The sequence below is a fragment of the Haemaphysalis longicornis genome, unplaced genomic scaffold, assembly GCF_048455015.1.
Source record: "Haemaphysalis longicornis isolate Haplotype H1 unplaced genomic scaffold, Haemaphysalis longicornis Haplotype H1 scaffold_4, whole genome shotgun sequence".
In the NCBI taxonomy this organism is placed as follows: Eukaryota; Metazoa; Arthropoda; class Arachnida; order Ixodida; family Ixodidae; genus Haemaphysalis; species Haemaphysalis longicornis.
In genome coordinates, this window is record NW_027526361.1 from 103598534 (window position 1) to 103617981 (window position 19448).

The window sequence follows — 19448 nt, forward strand, 5'->3', positions numbered from 1 at the left end:
GAGATTCAAACCTGATTCAATCCTGTATGGCTATCTAATAGGATTACAGATGAAAAATTTTTCTCGAACCTAAGGCTTACGTTCTCGGAAGGCGAAAGCCTAGGAATTATCGAAGACTTCTTTACTCTTTCTTCTCTTTAGGGTGCGCTACAATTTCCCCTTAAGACGGCTTCGTTGCCGTCTTCGCGGACAGTCCGCCATGTTAAGCCCCGTTCCACTTCGAACGAAGCAGTCAACGAAGACTGCTTCGAGGAGACGACATGCAAAGTCTGCAGAGATGCAGGCTACCTTCCTGTCTAAACTAATAAGTGACGCCAGCGCCACCTTCTTGCGTATTAATGTTGTAACAAAAACGCTTGTTCTTTTAATGTAATATTTAGTATAATTTAATAGTGGTTCAGATGATTTTGTTTAATATTTAAATTACGTAATATTTGTAACAATAACGGTACTATTATTTACGAAACCTGCGGCTTGCGTTTTTCAACATGTCTGCAACGAGGTTGTCGTCTGCGTTAGTGTTGCGTTCGGGACCGCTGCGCCGTTCCAATTCTTATTTCTATTGGTGGTGAGGTGTTTGAGTGGCGCCCTCTGGCTCTGACGTCGGCTTAGGGACTCGCGCCGCTGTCGTCTGCTACGCTCCGCTTGTGAGGGGCAGCGGTGCCTGTGCTAGATATCGCCCGCTTTGATGCTTTAGTGCATTAAAAAGCCATTTTTGGTAATTCAGTTATTTGTGCCAGCTTCTGACGCATCTGAATAATTTCAAGCTGTATGCCGCACAGGTTTGCCACACACCAGGAGATAGAGAACTTTCTTCGGAGCATCGGTCAAAAGATCGTGTGTAGCTCCTTTTTTCTAGATTATTCGCGAGGATCAGCGCTCAGAGCACCTCGATAAGTATTCAAAGTATTTTTGAGATGCTCTTATGGAGACTCAAGAGTCGAATGCTACGTACCAAGCAGCAGGCCCCTACACGCGCATCGCACAGCAGGACATAAAGCGGCTGTCTTCTATTTCTGTCGTTGTTGTCGACTTGTATCAGATGAATGTTTTTTTTTTTTGTTCCCAACGCATTAAGTTTTCTGCACCGTCACAAACATCTTATTAGTAGGTTTGGGGATGTTTGGGAGGCTCACAAAGATGGTGTGGATATTTTGTTCAGGCTGTATGGAATGCGTTCCGTTCTTCACAAATTGGCTTCGTTATGGCTGCGTGCAAGAAGATGCATATCACGACAGGCCGAACCACGACATTTCGCTGAGCAGTTGGAAGTAGTCCTACAAACATTATTCAATGCGCATAACCTATGCAATTAAAAAAAACATATATTTCTTTTTTTCTAGCCTTGCATTGACAATGCCAATAAATCGCCAGAATATAATCGTAGTAAGCGTTACTTTTTTTAAATTTTCGGTTTTGTTTGGTTGCGGAAATTGCCACTGGTTGCACGACGGTTCTCTTCAGAAAAAAAATGGCGTCTTTTCCCATTTCCTCCATGACTTTTCCGTCCGATAGCCCGCCAGTTAATTCTCCTCAAAGGATTTTCAAAAAGCTTCACAGCCAAAAGCTGTCAAACCAGACCAAGCAAGTTGTCTGCAACGTGTACGCCCAAGTGAGACTGACGCAACCAGGACTCTCCGTCGTTTCCGCATTTCGTTCGGTTAGCCAGCTTACCGGCGTAAGCGAGCGTACGGTCGCACGGCTCAAGAATGAGGTTTTGCGTGGCCCCCCGAAGTCCCCAAAGCGCAAAAGGCTTCGTTTGTCGACTGGGAAACCGCCTGCAGTTACAGGAAAGACAAGAGTACAGCGGTACGACAGCTTCACCTTTGCTGCTCTCCGACGGAAAGTGCATCAGTACTTCATTCGCAACGAGGCGCCAACTGCAGAAAAGATCCTCAGCGATGTGACCAGCGACCCCGACATGGGTCTGCCGAAGCTGAGTTAGGCTGCTTCGTGAGCTGTCTACGAAGCTGTCCGTGAATTGGAACGCAGTCTTTGGACGTGCAATTACTCAAACAGGCAGACTGGCCGCTATTCATACGGCAGCCTGGCTCACACTCCTCGGCGTGCCCCTGTTATGCGCACGCGTGCCGCCGAGTGCACATATCACAGCGCACGCATCAGGCTAATGCTTATCCCATTCTTCCAGGATGCCGGGATCGCGCTGTAGCTAGAGCAGGGGCCAGACACTTTGGTTAGTTTTGGTATTGGAAATAAATTGTCGCCATGACGCTGGTAGCCAAGCGCAAATTCATGCACTTTTGCGTATATGGCCTTATCTCTCCGACACACGCAGAAATAGATTGAAGTGATGCCATAACGTTAAGAAATAAAATCTGTTCTTGGCTATTTCCTTTTTTTACACCATATTTATTTATTCAGTCGCTTCAATCGTTGCGCGACGGGCGGCGTTTTCGCTCTTATTTCGTCTGCTGCCATCCTGTCTCTCTGCTCCTGCCGCTTTCAGTGTGTGAACGTGTAGAAGTTTTGTAGTATGCCTTGTAGGTGAAACTTTTGGTGTCTGTAAGTGCGAACGGGCTCAAAACTTCAGAGAAACTGAGGAAAGGACGCAGGGCGTGCTGCCCGGCCTGCTCTGTGGTGCGACAACTCGGGGACGAATAGCACAGCGAAATTCTTCCGCTTCCCATCGGACGGCAGGTAAGCACACCTTTCATTCAGCCTAAGTTATGAAGAATCAAGCGCTATCCTTATAAAAAAAGCCGCAGGGCGAACCGAAAAATCTTCGCCTGTTGCTTTACAGTGAATTTCTTCTTGTTTGGTACAAGGCATTTTTTCAGTAATGTTGTAAGCATGTGAGGCCACTTGTCGTCAGTTTCTCATGAGCCGATTGATGCCAGGGGACGCGCAGACAGAAATTTCGGTATCGGTTTGGTGAGCGGTTGCTTTTCTTTTTTTCCACGAGAGGAAAGCTTGCAAATTATGTTTGCCGAATGTGCTTGGATGCTTCTTTGACGAACCAATTTCCTTTAGAACGTTTTAACGACCAGTTTGTTTTAGTGACATTACCACCTTTTAATGTATATTAACACGAAAGAAACTCCCCAAATCATTTACGTAGCAGCTGGCCACTTGCATTCGTGTTACGAGAAGTTCGAGTTACCTGCGCTACGGCCGAGCTGCGCTTCGCTTTTCAACCTGTGCTACAGTTTTTATACCTTTTTGCACTCTCAGGGCCTTTACGTGATGTTTATTGATATTTATGGTGGAATTTCTTCCAAATTCTAGGTGTGACGTATGGCTTAATTACCCAAAAATATTCGCCTATAGAATGTTTTCTGAGCTAGCAATTTTACAAGAATAACAAAAAGAAACGGTTGTTAATGGTGTGCGAAATGTGCTGGTCATTTCGCTTCATAATCATTTTATTATTCACGAACATGTGCTATTATGAAACATTGTTTCTGTATAATTGTATCGTGTACAGAGGATGAACGGGGTGACCTCTGCAACAATTTTGTGTATACGATGAATTGTACGAAGATGTCTCTTATGTTTGTGAAACCGACACAGAATGCGAACATTTGTACTTACTATACTATAGCTCTATGCTATTGTGGCATGTATTAAATTTCTTCGTTTACGATGCGCTGATGATAAATTCAGTGAATAAACCGCAGTTCCAGCCCGCTGCTTTTTCTTGCCCAAACTAAATTTTCATGCTTCAGGACATGCTGGCTCGCGCGTATTGAACTGAGAAAGATATCCAAACAAATAGTACGTGTACGTGCTGAGAGCCCACGCAAATTAGCAACTGAAAGCTGCCGAAAACGACATGTACAGCAGCAACACAATCTGAACACGAAAATGCAAGCGTTGATGGTCCCCACTTGCGGAACACAAAAACAGTCGTGCTCGTTGAGGCACGGCGTTTCCTCCTCGCGCATCAACGAAAGCGTTGCCATAGCAGTTTCAATGATTTTTTTTTTTTTTTTGGTTTGACGCTTTCGCCTACCAAGCACCAGGGGACAAACTGGCGCTAGTGACGCAGTTCTCGCTTACCCTGGGGTGTACACCAGCTGACCTAGCCGTTTTTAGAGCACTTGATTGCTGCTCTGGAGGTCCGGGCTCTAATTCGACGCCCCTCTCTCCCACACGAAACAAATTTATTTTCTCTTTGCAACGGCGGCTATTTTGGCACCCTTCGTGTTGTTGCCGAGTACGGCGAGTACGGTCACTTTTCGCGTTTGATGAGACGCCTAAGGTTTTCGCCGTAATAACGTTAAGTAGGCTACCTCTGTCAGTGAAAGGTATACCGCCAAGACGTACTGCCAGCGATGGCCTACATACGAGGCGCAAGCTTGGCGCACTAGTGAGCGCCGGCCTTGAAGGAAAACTTAGGGCAGCTCAAATGGCAACGGAAAGACAGATGATACGAGATAAAAGTGAACGCCTACAGCCGTCTTTTTCCCCCAACTGTACAACATCTTACTTCGAGCAGGTCAACAATTAATTAAATGTGGCCTCAATACGATGCAACAGACATTGGTATTGCTATTTGCTCGGCTCGGAAATTATTGGAGTTCAGAACCACCTACCGACGTCGGTCGTCTCCTGAGACCGTACTATTGGCTTAGGCAACCTTACGAATGAACGTGTATTTTATCTCGATGACCCTTTTAAGTAACACAAGCTTAGTTGACCTCTGCAACTCAAATCGGGCTGGCCGACAATCCAATACCCGCAAAGGAGTATTCGATAGCGTTTTATAGAGCTCAGGAGTATCGGTCTGCCAAGAAATGCAATCAATCAATCAATCAATCAATCAATCAATCAATCAATCAATCAATCAATCAATCAATCAATCAATCAATCAATCAATCAATCAATCAATCAATCAATCAATCAATCAATCAATCAATCAATCAATCAATCAGAACGCAAGCATAAGAGGACCGACGGCATGAAATCTTTTCCCGTACTCTGAATCATGTGGGCGCACTCTGAAGCCTATAGCAAAGTGTGTTACAGGTACACAAATGTTACCGCAGAACGTCGTGTTTTCGGAAGCGGGAATGTATACTGATCACGCACTATTTCTCGCGGTTGGCACAGCAAGTTACTATGTCAATTTTCAATTGACCTAGGTCCTGTGCACTGACTCAACAGCTAGGGCGTGTGCAGACTGGTATACAGTTGGGAATAAAATGGAGAACCGTCCCCACGCTTTTATCCAGGCGTGCACGCCTTCGCGAGGGTCGAGCGTGTCGTCGTCTCGTGGGCAGCGAAGGTCAAGGGAAGCGATGCGTCTTGCATCGAATCTCGCCGGGTTGGCGCGGGCGGCCGTCATTCGCCCGACTTTTGATGAGGATGCGCGGACAAGTGACGGCGTCCATACGGAGTCAACACTGGAGCGGCGCCCTTTTCTTCAGTGGCCACGCCCTGCATGAACGCTCGGCTGCACGCGGCAGAAGAGATGGCCTTTCTCGCGCAGCGAACATCGTCCGTCCTTGAGAAAAGCGGCGGAAGGGATTTGTTGGCGCAGCATTATTAACGGTATAGTCCGCTGTACGAGAAAGGTTCAGACACCGCGTGGAAGGAAGGCGAAACACGCGCGCGATGGGATTCGGACTTCCAAGTGGGTTTACTTGGTTTACTTGACGCCTCGTGGTTTGCCGCCTTGACTCCTTCGTTAAGGAGGGGGGAGCACGGAAAGGAAATAAGGAGTAAATTGAGATATACAGTGGAATTCAGCATCACATAATTATTATTATAGGGTGTATGCACTGGGCTTTCGACCGCGCGGCGGCACTACCTGCGCGGCGGGGCAGACGCCATACCTGCGGTTGCACTGATCAGCCGCGCGGGCAGCGCGTTTCCCGACGCGAAACGTGGTTTGCGGCGAGGTGCTGGCAAGAACGTTCTTGTGGACGGTGTTTGTTTTGCACGGTTCGTCGGTTTGCGATGCCTTGTCGTAAGGGGTCCATAGCATTGTTTTCGCTTCGAAATTACAAACTGCTTTTTTCACGCATCCTACAACCGCAGACCCGAAGCAGGCCGCACGACGAAAACAAACACGCCGGATTTCTTTTTTATTTTTGCTGTTTCGGAGCGATGTTTAAGGCAGTGCTTGAAAGCGGTCTGACTTTGCGCGATGAATGCACCCGTCCAACGATTGGACAGGCGCGGACAGCGGCGCGGACAACGCGGTCCGTTTCAAACGACCGCGGCTCGAGTCAGGACAATTTCTCCACCCAAGGCTGCGACGATATTTCATGTGGTGGTGGCGTGTGAGACGACGCGACCTGCCACCCAGGCATGCTGCGATCTTCTTGAGGACTATGAGAGACGGTGAGGTGCTCTGGCGACAGTGTTCTGGTGCGTTGAACGCATGACCGTGCTCCACCTGAGCCCTCAATAAAGCTGAGCGACTACGCACAGGGCCAGAATGGAAACGATTGGGAGGTAAGTACGAGGTGACATCAGGTGCAGCGGCGACGACAGATTCAATCTATAAGACAAGAGAGGTTCCACCGATGATTTTCGAGCGTTTTCCTTTCGGTGTAGAACGAATGGGATTTTATAAGCAGAACAAGATCACGGAACACGCTTTGACTATACTTCAAAAGCAGCGCAGAGACAAGTGACAAACAAGAGCGCTCTGGTTTGTCATTCCATAGGTTCGTCATCGCGCTGTTTGTGAAGTAGTCAAACTATGTACCCAGCGGTAAGATTTATTGTGTTATCTCGGAACACGCCTGATCATAAGAGAAGAGTCGAACGCGAGAAAAGAGTTGGATGGCCACAATTACCCGAGAAGCGGCATAGCAAGTACGCGCTTTCACCTCAACACTCGACCATGTTAAGGCTGGGAGCCCAGTCTGGTTCGCCTCACCCATAAAGTACGCCGGCTGCCTTAACTTGTAAAAATTTTAAGCACTGCGTAATGTTTCAAGCATGTGACGAGGTGCGAGGTGAAAGCTTCAACACCCATCGTCCCGGGGCCCACGAAATGAAACGGGCGCAACAGATTCAGTACTGATTAGCCATATCACCAATAACTTTGCGAATTCGTCGAATGAAGTCAGGCCCTCTTCAAGCACTGCCCTAGCCTTCGCTTCGAAACAGAAAAAGAAAAATAAAGTACCCCGGTACGCTTGCTTTCGCCGTGCGCCTTGCTCCGGGTTTGCGGTTGTATAGGACTCAGGAGGCGTGAACAGCGCAGTCCGGAATTTAGAAGCGAAAACAATGCTAACTACTCGTTGCGACAAGGCACTCGCAAAACCACGAACCATGCAGGACAAGCACCATCCACCCGAACGTTCTTGCCAACACCACGCCACAAACCACGTTTCGCGTCGGGAAACGCGCTGCCCGCGCAGCTGAGTGCACGCAACCGCAGATATGGCGTCGGCGCCGCCGCGCGGTCGAAAGCCCAGTGCATACACCCTATACCAGTTTACCGTAATTTTATAGCGGGATTTTATAGCTTTGTCCTGAATCCTGATGGTGTAGGGGGAAGCAGGCAAGCAGTTGCAAGGTTGTCCGTATTCTCTTGTCGATCCAGTGGCCCTGGAAGAGCTGGAGACGGATATAGTAGTCCTGTATGGCTCTGCCCGCAAATGAAACTGAAATGTCTGCGCAAGCGAAGGTGAAGTGTGTGACAGTTGAATTGACATATTACTATTCCATACGGTCGAGTACTTGGAGTAGAGATAACAAGAGATAAGCACCAAACGTGACGGACACGAGAGTTAGACCTAAAATATCAGTACTTGCCTTTCGCTGAACAACGTAGCACTCACTTCAGTGACGAGAGCGCTTTCGGAGTTTCTCGAGCTCAGCAGTAGTATATATGTACTCGTTCCGTGTGCAGCCAAAAAAACAAATTAATAACGGTGGTGTCAAAAAGAAAACGTATGCCGCCCTTTTTTTTTGTCACGTTCGTTTTATTAAAACATATAATCTCAGCCTATGTACAAAAGTTTTTACACACATTCAACGTGTAGATGACGTCCAGGCGACAGATGCGGGCCAGCTGCGCTATTGCAAGACGCTGACCACTAACAACAACAAAAAGAAATGATGTGATGTGAAAAAATTACCTGACCGTAGTAATGAATGCGGTAGGGTACAATCCGATGAAGTCAATGGCCGACACAAAAAAAGACAGAACAAAATATATGGCACGAAGCGTATACCCTTCTCAGTTGTTGAGAGAACCTTTTTATGGACAGCAGATTGTTCGTTGCGGGCTCACACGCGCAGACAAAAACAGGCAGCCTTATTTTAAGTGTTTTTTGGTCCGAAAGGAATGTATCTGTGCTTTGAATGAGAAGCCATGATGAATAATGGTTGCTTATGAAGATCTCCACCAAATGATGATGTAGCTACCTGCTCAAGCTATAGGTGAAGTCACGGCCTAGCTTGTACAGCATAATCCTGGAAATTTTCGCAACCATCCGACAAAGAACGTGAGGAATAATGACGTATTCATCCCGCACAACACCCCTTCACTTCATGAAATGCATGCTTGGTTATGCGGATAACATTTGCAATCAGCAACGCGGCGACCCCCCAAACGCTCCGTACAAGAGCGTTATTAAAAGAGCATAAATACGCCCGGACATGCACAAAAACGCAAATAATGTGCGCATATTTCTTTCCCCACGCTGTGATGCCCGATCACGTGTGAACCGTGACGATATGTGATGGACGAATGAAAGCCAAAATGTCGCCCGATAAGCCGCGAAGACAAGATGCATCCTTGTTTTATTCGAAGGAACTGGCCGTTGAGAGATAGCTCGTCTTACCGCCCCCCCTAAGGTCGCCAGTGGCCATTCAACATTGCCAGGCGATAACAGCCCTGTCCGCAGCTCGTTCGAAGTGTGCAACACAGGCGCTGAATCGCATGTTAGAGAAGACAACTGAAACTGTGTATCTCGATGGCTGCTTCACAAACATCAAATGATCCGTAAGACGACGCTTGATGGTGCAGGCGGCTGTCGTAAAAACAGCGTGGAAAGCTCGCTGTAATTCTGCGTAACATTTTAAAACACGTCGAGTTTCTCCAGTAGAAATTAAGATTGTGGAACGGAAAGTCATGTCATGGCATGTAAAAAGCAAACCTCTTCAGAGAAAGTGACGTGGATCATGAACTGCCGCTCCTAGTGGGGCCAAAATTTTAAGCAGCGCGCCAAATTGGGCGAGTTGGTAATTTCGTCATGAGTACTGCAACGCAACAAAAAACAAGGACTAAAGGGGAAGCCCAACGGACGCACGCTGTGTTCGTGCTACGCGTCTTCACTTTAGTCGTTTTTTGTTGCGCTGTAGTATTCATGACGAAAATTTTCGCATGGAAACAAGCCTGGGAAGCACAAGGCGGCCGACGCACGCAGTTTTCGTTTAATAAACGGTTCCAAAACTATACTCGGACAGTCAGCCGGACTTGTTTTTTTAGTGTTTTCTCTTGTGTTTTTTTTTCTTTGATAGCATTGGCAGCGCTTACAGTGGAGGCCTTAATCTTCCTTTTACTTTCAGACGTTTCGTCTCCTCCGTAAAGCTTATTGCAAGAGGGTATCCCCTGATGTTGACTTCACCGGTAAAAAAAAAAGGGCTCGAAAAGTTTCCCGTTTTACCAGCACCGCACAAAAAAATAAACAAATCTTCATTTTCAAAAAGGGCAAGTCTCGCAATCTGTTTATGGCGAAAGTTAACACCATGTGCTTTCATTTTGGATCATTACAAACATTTTCCACGCATACATTACGCACCTATGTACATACTATATATCTATCCTAATCAGTTGTATCTTAACGATATACGTATAAATCGCCCTTCAGTTACTTTGAATTGATCGGAGCACCGTTCTGTACACCCCGCAAATGTAGCTTGGGAATGTGCAATAAAGCGCAGACAATGCAGCCTCCTCAGTGTTTTGCAACATGTAGTGCAAGGGGTGGGGGGCTAGCATGCCTATGCAGTTGCTTGAACAAAGCCACGTAGTTGGTATTATGCCAAAATTCATGTTACGTTTACTAATCGTACAGTACACCGAGGGTACAACATTTGATAAAAAAAGCGCTGGTGCCGATTTTCATTCAAGAATTTATAGTCGAATCAGGTGTTTTTAAAGAAAACTCCTCACTCTTGAATTTCTAACAGCACAGCTGTTGAAGCCGAGCGTTTTCCGTCCGTCGCGCCAGAAAACCTCAAGGAGCGATGACATCCGCTCTCGTTGCCTAGCAACCCCTGGCGCAGCTGTGCATAGCTTTGCGCTCGCTTCGCTAGCCCAGCCATGGCTCCACCGAGCCTCACCGGCGCCCGTCAAGCCGTGACGTCACTGCGCAACACATGGTATAATGGCTTGTGTAAAGCGTCGTCGTCCAGGCTTGCGCGTGGGACGAAGGGAGAGGGGCCGCCAGCTGTGTTGCTTCTCCAGCCTTGCACCATTAGTGCGAGCCACGCCAATTTTTTCACGGGTTCCCAATGCGTTTATTATAGCGGGTCGTCAATTATTTAGTAAGTTAAGTGAAGCCGATATCCTAAACACGGCGTGTGGCAAAAGGAATTCGTACTTCTTAAGGCAGCGTTGCGTTATTGACATTGCCTTTATCCGCGCGCAAGCGCCGTAGGCATGCACAAAATTGTTAAGACGTGAATTATGTTCGTCATGGCCCGTAACGTTCAAACTAAAGCATTGTCATTTTGGCCTGATTTTATCTTTTCAAGTAAAAAAACCATACTATTGCGGTGTGATGTCACCGTGCAACGGTCGCTGTAAGCCATATTTAGCGCTTGAATTAGAATGACATAATTTATACATGCCTATCAGTGTGTGTAAACTAACATCCCGTCCAATTACATTGATTAATTCGTCGGACTCAACGCGGTTGAACTTTAGGGAGGCTCTGTCAGCGCCAGCATTTTATACGCGTCTGAATTAAATCGAACAAAGGGTTGAGCAATGAATGCGGCATGCGATAATTTGTACAAAGCCGTTTTCGCAGCCCAAGCACCTCGAAGCGCTTTCGGCTTCCTTGGACCTTACTGAAATTTCGAATTAGCCAACCGGGATATGTTGTGACAATGCGGCAACGACCTGTTTTTAAGATTTCTGGAAGAATACAACCCTACATGTCTACAAGAGACCGCACGCGTAGTCTATGAATGCGCGCGCACTGTCCGCGTTAATGAACTGTCCCGGAACATTTCCTTCCAAGCATCCTAGGAGTCTCACACAAGATGGCGTTGACAGCGACCACAGGGCGCACACCACAGAAACACCTCTCCACACAGTGGCGCTAGCCGTAATTATGCCAAGTCAATTCCACCGGCACGGATTCCTCCTGGCACTGCTATAGTGGTTCGATGATGATGTCCGTACTTAGCAGGTATCTCGCCCCAGACCACCCAGGGCTAAGGTTGAACGGTCCTACGCCTGTTGCGATTGCACTCGGGAAGATTTGACACCGGCTTCGAAACGTCCTCAGCGCTATACGCGATCATGGCGTGTCTTTCACAACATTGCCTCGACGTCAAGGGCCTCCGGACGGCGACTGGCACTGTCTGGAAACTCGGGGACCTGTGGGACGCCGCCTTGGCCCCGGTGTTGCCGCCGCCGGATCTGTACGCCCCACGATTGGCGGAGGGGCGGGGCGGGATCGAGTGAGTATGCGCGGAGTGGTGGGCCTGGTTCCGGTCTTTGGATTTCCTCCCGTTTGTCGAAGGGCCCCTAGGTGGCGGTCAGCACAGCTTCGCACTGGTGGTCGCTCGCGGTCGCTTCGGGTTGGTTAAGTCCGGCCTCTTCATCCTCGTTGTCGCAGCTGGTCACGGTGGTCGTGATGATGGTGGGCACGGGTGCCGGTTCGTTGCGCCGCTTCTCCCAGCGCGATATCCAGGGAAGCGGGAAGCACATGAGGCCCGATAGCGTGATCACTGCGCCGGCGATGTAGAAGGAAGCGTCGTACGTGCCCGTGAGATCGAAGAAGATACCTGCGGGGATGGAAGTGGGGTTAATCAGGTTAATCAAGCAAGGAAGCCTACATCCATTGAGGCATGTATACGCTGCCCTCGATGGACCCTGACCCCACAAGCGGCGCTATTTGGTTTGGGCGGTGCGTCCACCCATGAAAAGCTACATGCAGAGGGAAAATTATGCACGATTTCAGCGAATTTCTGCGCCGTGTTGCGGTCTAGAACATGTGTGTAAGGTATCCCTCGTTTTAGAGTTTGTGCACCTAAACGCTGCCTGCGTTAAAGGAATGGTACGAGGGTATTCGCCTTAATCTGCCCTATCATATGCCGGAAGCGTCTTGTGGGCACTTGCGCATTCAAAAATTGTTTTTGTCTGTGTGTGTGCTGCAAGCTGTGTCACAAGTTACGACCACAAGATCAGTGCAATCCGACGAGATGGTACACCAACACGCAAAAATATTATTCGGTATGGATGGTATACGCACCATCCAACGTGCAAGCCACCTGCACATCTTGAGATGGCAACAAAGGGACCTTTCTGAAATGGTTCAGCGCAACAGTTATGCTGACAGGCCTGTCAGCGAATGGTTTCGAACTCCGCCTGTTGCATAACAAATAGACGCCCTATCACGAGTCAACGAAGCTCTAACAGGAAGATATGAACACGAATGCGCTAATTTAGGAAGTTCGTGGCACGACATTCGAAGGTCTCATATTTTGCTTGTAACATGAAATTGTGTAATCGCACGTGCTAACACGTAGCACCGGACGCACAACCGGAAATGTTGTCCGGTTTGTGACTTTCGGTCGGCGTATAGTTCATCCTCACGTCACCAGAGCCCACGACTTCCATCGATGCACGTGTCTCATCGGTAAGTTAGTTACGTTCGAAGAGCTTCCCTGAACAGCAGACGTGCACTCACCGGCTACAGGCGAGCCGATGACGGAAGCCACTCCTTGGAATAGCAGCAGCAGTCCAAATGCATTTGTGAGCTTCTCGACGCCGAACATCTCGACGGCGATAATGGACCGGAGGGCTGCGAAGCAGGCTGAAAGAGAACAACGGGTAACGAGGTTATAGCGGCGAACGAGAGAAGCAAGAAAGAAAAGAGCACAAAACATCAGGCTCCCTTCGTGCACTGTCATTACAGTATTCTAGAACTTGGACGTGTCTCACATCAAAAGCAGGAGAAATCAGGGCGTTAACCACCCGTTCTTATACCCCGACACCAGGCTCCGAATGTCATTTGAACCAAATGTCATTTGACTCAAATGGGGTGCTTCGAATGCCATTCAGAATCCGCCGTGCTACATTACAATTTAGATGGCATTTGAAAGCTTTCACAATTGCTCGCCGTGCTGTAGTGGCGCTGTTGTCGCCCCATTCCATTTTTGTACAATAAAACAACAATCAAATTTAAGAGTATTCTAAGGCAATAAAATGATATCAGACTAGAAGAGACACCAGTTTTGACTCTAATGTGGCGGCTGTATTGCGTAGTTTTATTTTTTTTTTGCAACTTACCCACTGGTTTTTAGAGTATGAAAATTAAGCATGTTGATTTCATATTTTAAGTAAATGAACAGTCAACCAAGTTCCACAAACAAAAATATTTTGTTTGTTCTACGTACGGACATATTATATTTTTTATTGCCGATCGAAGACCCTGCGTGCGAGGGTGCTAGAAATGGCATTTGAAATCCCAAATGGCCCAAATGTCTCTCTCTGTGCTCATTTGGCTCGAATGTCATTTGAGCCGAATGGCATTTCAAAACCTAGTATAGCAGCACAACTTGGCATTTGAGTCAAATGACATTTGGTTCAAATGGCACTCGGACGCTAGTGTAGCAGGGGTATTACACGGACTTTAGATGGCTGGTTACTGGGCTTTAGACGTGAGAGGGGCCAGAAAGTTTTATATTGTTCATAAGTCTACAGTTTGCGCGCTGAGCATGACCAGTTTTTTGTATACAGGTTGCTTTCCTGCCTAATAACCTCTTCAATAGTCAGCGTCTGTGGCATGCGCCTAGCGTGTGTCCTTGTGTATTTTAGCGCTGTTCCACAATGCAGTAATACCAACTAGCTCCGCTTTGCTCACTACTTTGCAAGCCAGACGCTAGAACCGCATTTAGGCCCAATGTCGTTGATCAGACAGCTTTCTCTCTACAACTAGAGCTTTTTGCAACTCAGTGACTTTGGGGCTGTTCGTGGCTTATTTTACTGAGACACAAAACTGTACTATGTTAAGCAACTAGCTGCTTGCTTTAATTCCAGAACTGCGACTTCTGTTCCTCAATACGTCAGCTCTCAGCTCAGTGTCTTTGTTTGAGATGGACTACTTCAGTCGCTGAGCTGCCCGAAAGCTGCGTAGCCTGCATGATCATCTTAGGTCGCAAACACGCTTAAAAACGGCGTTTTAATACCCAAAACGACAGCCTCAACTCCGCTGCGCCTTTGCAAGCTCCAGAAGCAGAAATGACGTCATCGGTGTGAGTTTTATGGCTTGGTTATATCGAGGGAATATGGAAGAATATGAGGCCCGGGCGTAACGTTATACTATCAACCGGCTCACCTATGGAGAAGCCGAAGACAGCGCTGTAGACGAGCAGCATGGTGTAGGTCTCGAAAAAGGGACACAGGGCGGTGGCAAGTCCGCCCACCGTCAGGGCCACGTTGTTGATGCAGAGCGCGTTCACCTGCGGCCGGTCGGACACCCAGCCGGAGAACACGCGGCCCACAGTGTTCGTGATGCCGATGGCCGAGAGAATGAAGGCGGCCTTGTCGGGCGAGATGCCGGACATGATGGCCTTGTCCACGATGTACATGAAGGGAACGAAGAACCCCGCCAGGGTCATGAACCCGGACACGGCGAGCATCATGAAGGTCGGGCTGGTCAGCAGCGAGACGTCGAGCATCTGCGTGAACGTGTCCGTCAGCTCTGGGGAGAGGCAGCCCCACTTTTTCTGTGGGCCAGGCTTGGGCAGGTTGGCGATGCTCTGGTGGTACGAGTTGATGTCCCTCTGCGAGCGGTACTCCGGGATGCGCAGCAGACTGGCGCTGAAGAGGATGTCCTGCCGGTAGAAGGGCCTCATCTCGGGCGCCGTCATGCGGCGTGGCCTAGGGCTGCCGCTCCTCGGAAAAGACATCCTCCGCAGGACGGGGGCCACGGGCTTGTAGTCGACGCGCAGCTGGTTGTTGTTGTGGCAGCAGTTGAACTGCTGCTCCGTCTTCACGGCCTCGGAGTACGGCGGAGGCGGGCTGTTGTTGCTTCCGCTTGTCGAGCTGGAAGCACTGCGCTCCTCGCTGCTCAAGATCACGTCGTGGACGATACGGGGCGGCGGACAACTGCGCTTGCGGCGTTGTCCCGCGATAAGCGTCTCGTCGATGCCGTCCTCTTCCGAGTCCCACTTGGTCATGGCGTCGCGCGCCTCCTTGATCCGCAGCAGCAGCGGCTTGAGGGGCACTGGCTCGGGCTTCGGCTCCGGCTCCTCAATGGGCCGGAACAGGGCGCCCACCACGCAGCAGTTGAGGCTCATGCCCGCCAAGATCAGCATGGAGCCCCGCCAGCCGAACTCGGCGACCAGCAGCTGGCAGCAGGGCGCCAACAGGAAGCCTCCGATTCCGGACCCGCAGACGGCGATGCCGGTGGCGAAGGCCCGCTTTTTCTCGAAGTAGAAGCTGATGTTGACCGCCGCGGGCAAGAAGATGAGGCCGAAGCCGATTCCTGCGAAGACAGATGGGAAAGGATTATTCATTAAAAACGTGCATCAGGGAGTAGCGACTAGTGGTTACAGCGCTGCCGTAAAAACAGAAAGTGACTCAATCAGTGGTCCGGGCATTCAACACACTGCAAAACAAGTCTTTGTGGTGGGAACAACCTACTACGAAAACTAATTGACAGAAAGTCCACAAGGAGTGCACATAAGGAGCACCTCAATACGGCTCTATACATATATGCTCAAGGTCTTGTCCCTTACCGCAATGAAACGTGTGGACCAGCGTAACAGAAATGATTCTTCACCTAGAGCTGTTAACTCGTGCGCCAAACCGGTTCTCACGGGTTAGATAACTGAAAATTAGAAACCGTTTACAGCGCGGCGCCCTGGACGCGGCCGTATTGGCGGGTGTGACGTCATACGGCATGGGCGGCCTTTTAGAACGCCTCACCATGGCCTTCGCTGCTGCCCGCGCGCATTGGCGAGTGCCGGCGCGGCTGTATGGGCGAATTTCACAATTTTCTGAGTGTTGCTGTGAATAGGTCTTGTTGTCCAGCTAAGTAGGGTGTTCCAACGCTCAGAGATTATTTATTAACAAAAAATCTCACATAAACGTTGTTTTAGCGCTGTTTTGATTGGGGTTCGTCGCCTAGTTTCCTGTTTACGCGTTTCGTCCAGCCGACAGCCTTGCTGCAAGGTCGAACCACTTCTTTCTCCTTTATTGCGTGCTCACGCTCAGCCTCCGCTGCCCACCCGCTTCGTCTTAGTCTTCTTCTATCCTTGTTAGAGCACGCGGTATTTCTTGCCATGCCCTTAGTCACGGTAAACTCAACACAAATAATTAAAGCTATCCGAGGGATTATGTTGTTTCCAATTTTACGTACTACCTTGAAGTGACAAAATAAAAAGCTAGGGCAGTAACACCGTGAAACAAAACTCAGTTCTGCATGTATTAATAACGTTATGAAGCTTGCTTTGAAAACTTTCCTTTCCGGCCTGCGCTAAAATGGTTGGCTGTGGAGGCACTATTTTATGAATACGAAGAGTTCTAAAACAAAGTAACCCTGCATGGGTGAGTAAGTTGTATAATACTTCTTTGCTGATCGTTCATGTTTCGACGTGCGATGAAAAAGCGGCAGCTTATTACAGCTGACGTGGCCTGCATGCTTTGTATACCTGTTCCGCCTTATTAGCTGTTGCTTGTTCGGTATGTGCTAATTTGCGGCTATGGAAACACACATGTTGAAAGGGCCACATGGAGCATACAGTGGATGTAAGAAATCGCATACGCGTGGCTGTTAACGCTAGGCGCGATTGCGCGCAAATGGCGAAATAATACTTGTGCGTACAATCAAGCTTCTAAATCGCTCAAATCGGGTGATCAAGCTTCGTTACACATACAAATATTGCCCGATCTGGTACATAAGGCTGCGGATCTGAGCATTTTTTTATTATGCATTACATAATAGGTCTGGTAGCATATATATATATGCAACATGGTAATTTTTGGATATGTCCTTAGTTTTTATTGTTACTGGTGAATTCGTGCATTAATTTTCGTCATATTTGCTGCAGCAAGATCTACTTATTTGTGAAGAAATGGCTTGGCTGCGATAACCATGTATGTCACCGATTGAAAGGATTCGAAGAGTTGAAGCGACGAACTTCTATTTTGTGCAGCCTCAGTTGTGGCTGCGCTGACAATGAACTGGTGGAGTGACCTACCTAAACAACTTGCGCAGCGAACTGTATCGCTCAAGATTTCAGCTACTGGTGTCCTCGAAAGAGCTCTTCGAAATGTACGTGATGCTCGTTCAGGGCGCAGCCACAGTTGTAATTGATAACGTTTTTTTTCTGCTTTTCCGCACTTCGTCTGATCTACCTGCCTTAATGAGCGCGGCACAGAAGCCTATTCAGGAAACCTGAACTATTAGGAGCGAAGAAGAAGAAAAAAGAACGGAAAGGCCGGGAGGTCAACCAGGTGTAGAGCCCGGTTTGCTACCCTGCACTGGGGGAATGGGGTTCAGGGAATAAAAAGGGGGAGGGGGAGAAGAGGAAGAGATAGGAGTGGGAAAGCGCGCACTCTAGTCCCGTTTCGGGCACTATAGTCTTTCAAGCAAGTTCGTTTCACTCAGGCAACGTAAAAGGGCTTTCGTCGCCTTCTGCGAGGTCGATGGTGAAGACCGATGACTTAAAATAGTTTCCACCGTAAATGGTCGATTGTCCAATCGGCTCAGCGCGGTGGCAAGCACGCTCCTCTCCGACGAGTATTCGGGGCAGCGACACAGCACATGTTCTATAGTCTCTTCCGCCCCGCAGGCGTCACAGTGTGCGCTGCTGGCCATCCCGATGAGGAAGGAGTAGGCTTTCGTGAAGGTCACTCCCAACCACAGTCTACAAAGTAAAGTTGACTGGGGTCGAGACAGCCCATACGGAATACGGCGCCGAAGAAGGGGATCCTGAATATACAGTCGGGGATTCGAAAAGTCCGGTGTATTCCATTGCTGCATGGTAATCTTGCGTGCAAGGGAGCGAAGCGCCCTGGCGGCATCGGTTCTTGAAAGCGGAAGTAGAATGGTGCGGTCGCTCTCATGGCCTGTACGGGCAGCTTCATCCGCCAGCACGTTACCGATGACTCCGCAGTGACCTAGAAGCCACTGGAAAATTACGTCTTGGCCGGCTGTGATGGCTTGATGGAATTTTTCTCTTATCTCTGTCACCAGTTGGTGTAGGGGGCCGTAGCGCAGGGCTGCGCGTAAGCTCTGTAAGGCAGCCTTGGAATCTGAAAAGATCGCCCAATTTTGAGGAGTAGCTCCGATGATATGGTCAAGAGCCTCACGAATGGCTGCAAGTTCTGTAGCTGTCGAGCTCGCGGTATGGCCAATACGGAATCGAATTGTTGCAAAATCTGCTGGCACAAACACTGCACCTGCCGAACTGGATGACGTTACGGAGCCATCTGTGTACACATGTTTCCGGTCGTTGTACCGTTCATGCAGTAACAGCAGCGTAAGCTGTTGAAGGGCCAATGATGACAAGTGGGCTTTTTTTCGAATTCCCGGAACACTGAGACGAATCTCAGGTTGTGCCAGGCACCACAACGGGGAGGTCGGTGTTGCCGCAGGGGCGTACCTTGAAGGGATTTCAGCCCTGTGCGCTGTGATAATGGCTGAAAAAGTAGATCGTGGTCTACTTTGAGGAAGCTGCGCCAGATGGTGAGAAGGCAGCCTCGTGAGGAGCCTGATGTACAGGCGTAGTGTTTCAGTAGCCACGTACGTTGCTATTGGGTGTTCCTGTGCGATGCAAATGGTGCCCACTGTTGATGCACAACGCGGCAAACCAAGACACGTGCGCAGAGCCTGCGCTTGGACGCTCTGTATTACCCGCAGGTTAGTGGTACAAGTGTGGGAAATTGCTGGCAAGCTGTAACGCAAGGCGCCTAAAAAAAGTGCGGAGTACAGTTGCAGCATTCCTCTTACCGATGTTCCCCACGTCTTTCCAGCAAGAAATCTGAATATCTGGGCAATGGTGGTAAGTTTCTTCTTAAGGAAAGAAACATGTGCGCTCCAGGAAATGTTCCTGTCGATGATTACACCAAGAAATTTGTGATGCCTGGAGTAGGGAACCAACCTCCGAATGACTGAATCACGCTTGGTGGTGCCTCGCCGCAGATGATTCCGTACATTGGAGCGCTTCCGCGAACGTTCTGCTCCATTTCGCGACGACCAAAATGAACTCCGACTGCGTCCACAACATGAAATTATGACTTTTTTCTTTGCCTAATCTATTACGCTAAC

At 48.8% G+C, this 19448-nt stretch overlaps 1 protein-coding gene and 1 pseudogene across 2 annotated transcripts in view; both read right to left on the bottom strand.

The window, feature by feature from the left end:
* LOC144179907 (uncharacterized) overlaps window positions 1-19448 on the bottom strand; it is a 518871-nt gene that overhangs the window by 198550 nt on the left and 300873 nt on the right. The gene's annotated exons all lie outside the window — the stretch shown is intronic.
* Window positions 9244-19448, bottom strand: part of LOC144178776 (monocarboxylate transporter 12-like) — a 20948-nt pseudogene continuing 10743 nt past the window's right edge. The window contains exons 3-6 of the transcript XR_013324062.1: window positions 16103-16148; window positions 14508-15659; window positions 12858-12983; window positions 9244-11952 (exon numbers count right to left, since the gene is read on the bottom strand). The product of XR_013324062.1 is annotated as a monocarboxylate transporter 12-like (transcript). The remainder of the gene's footprint in view (window positions 11953-12857; window positions 12984-14507; window positions 15660-16102; window positions 16149-19448) is intronic.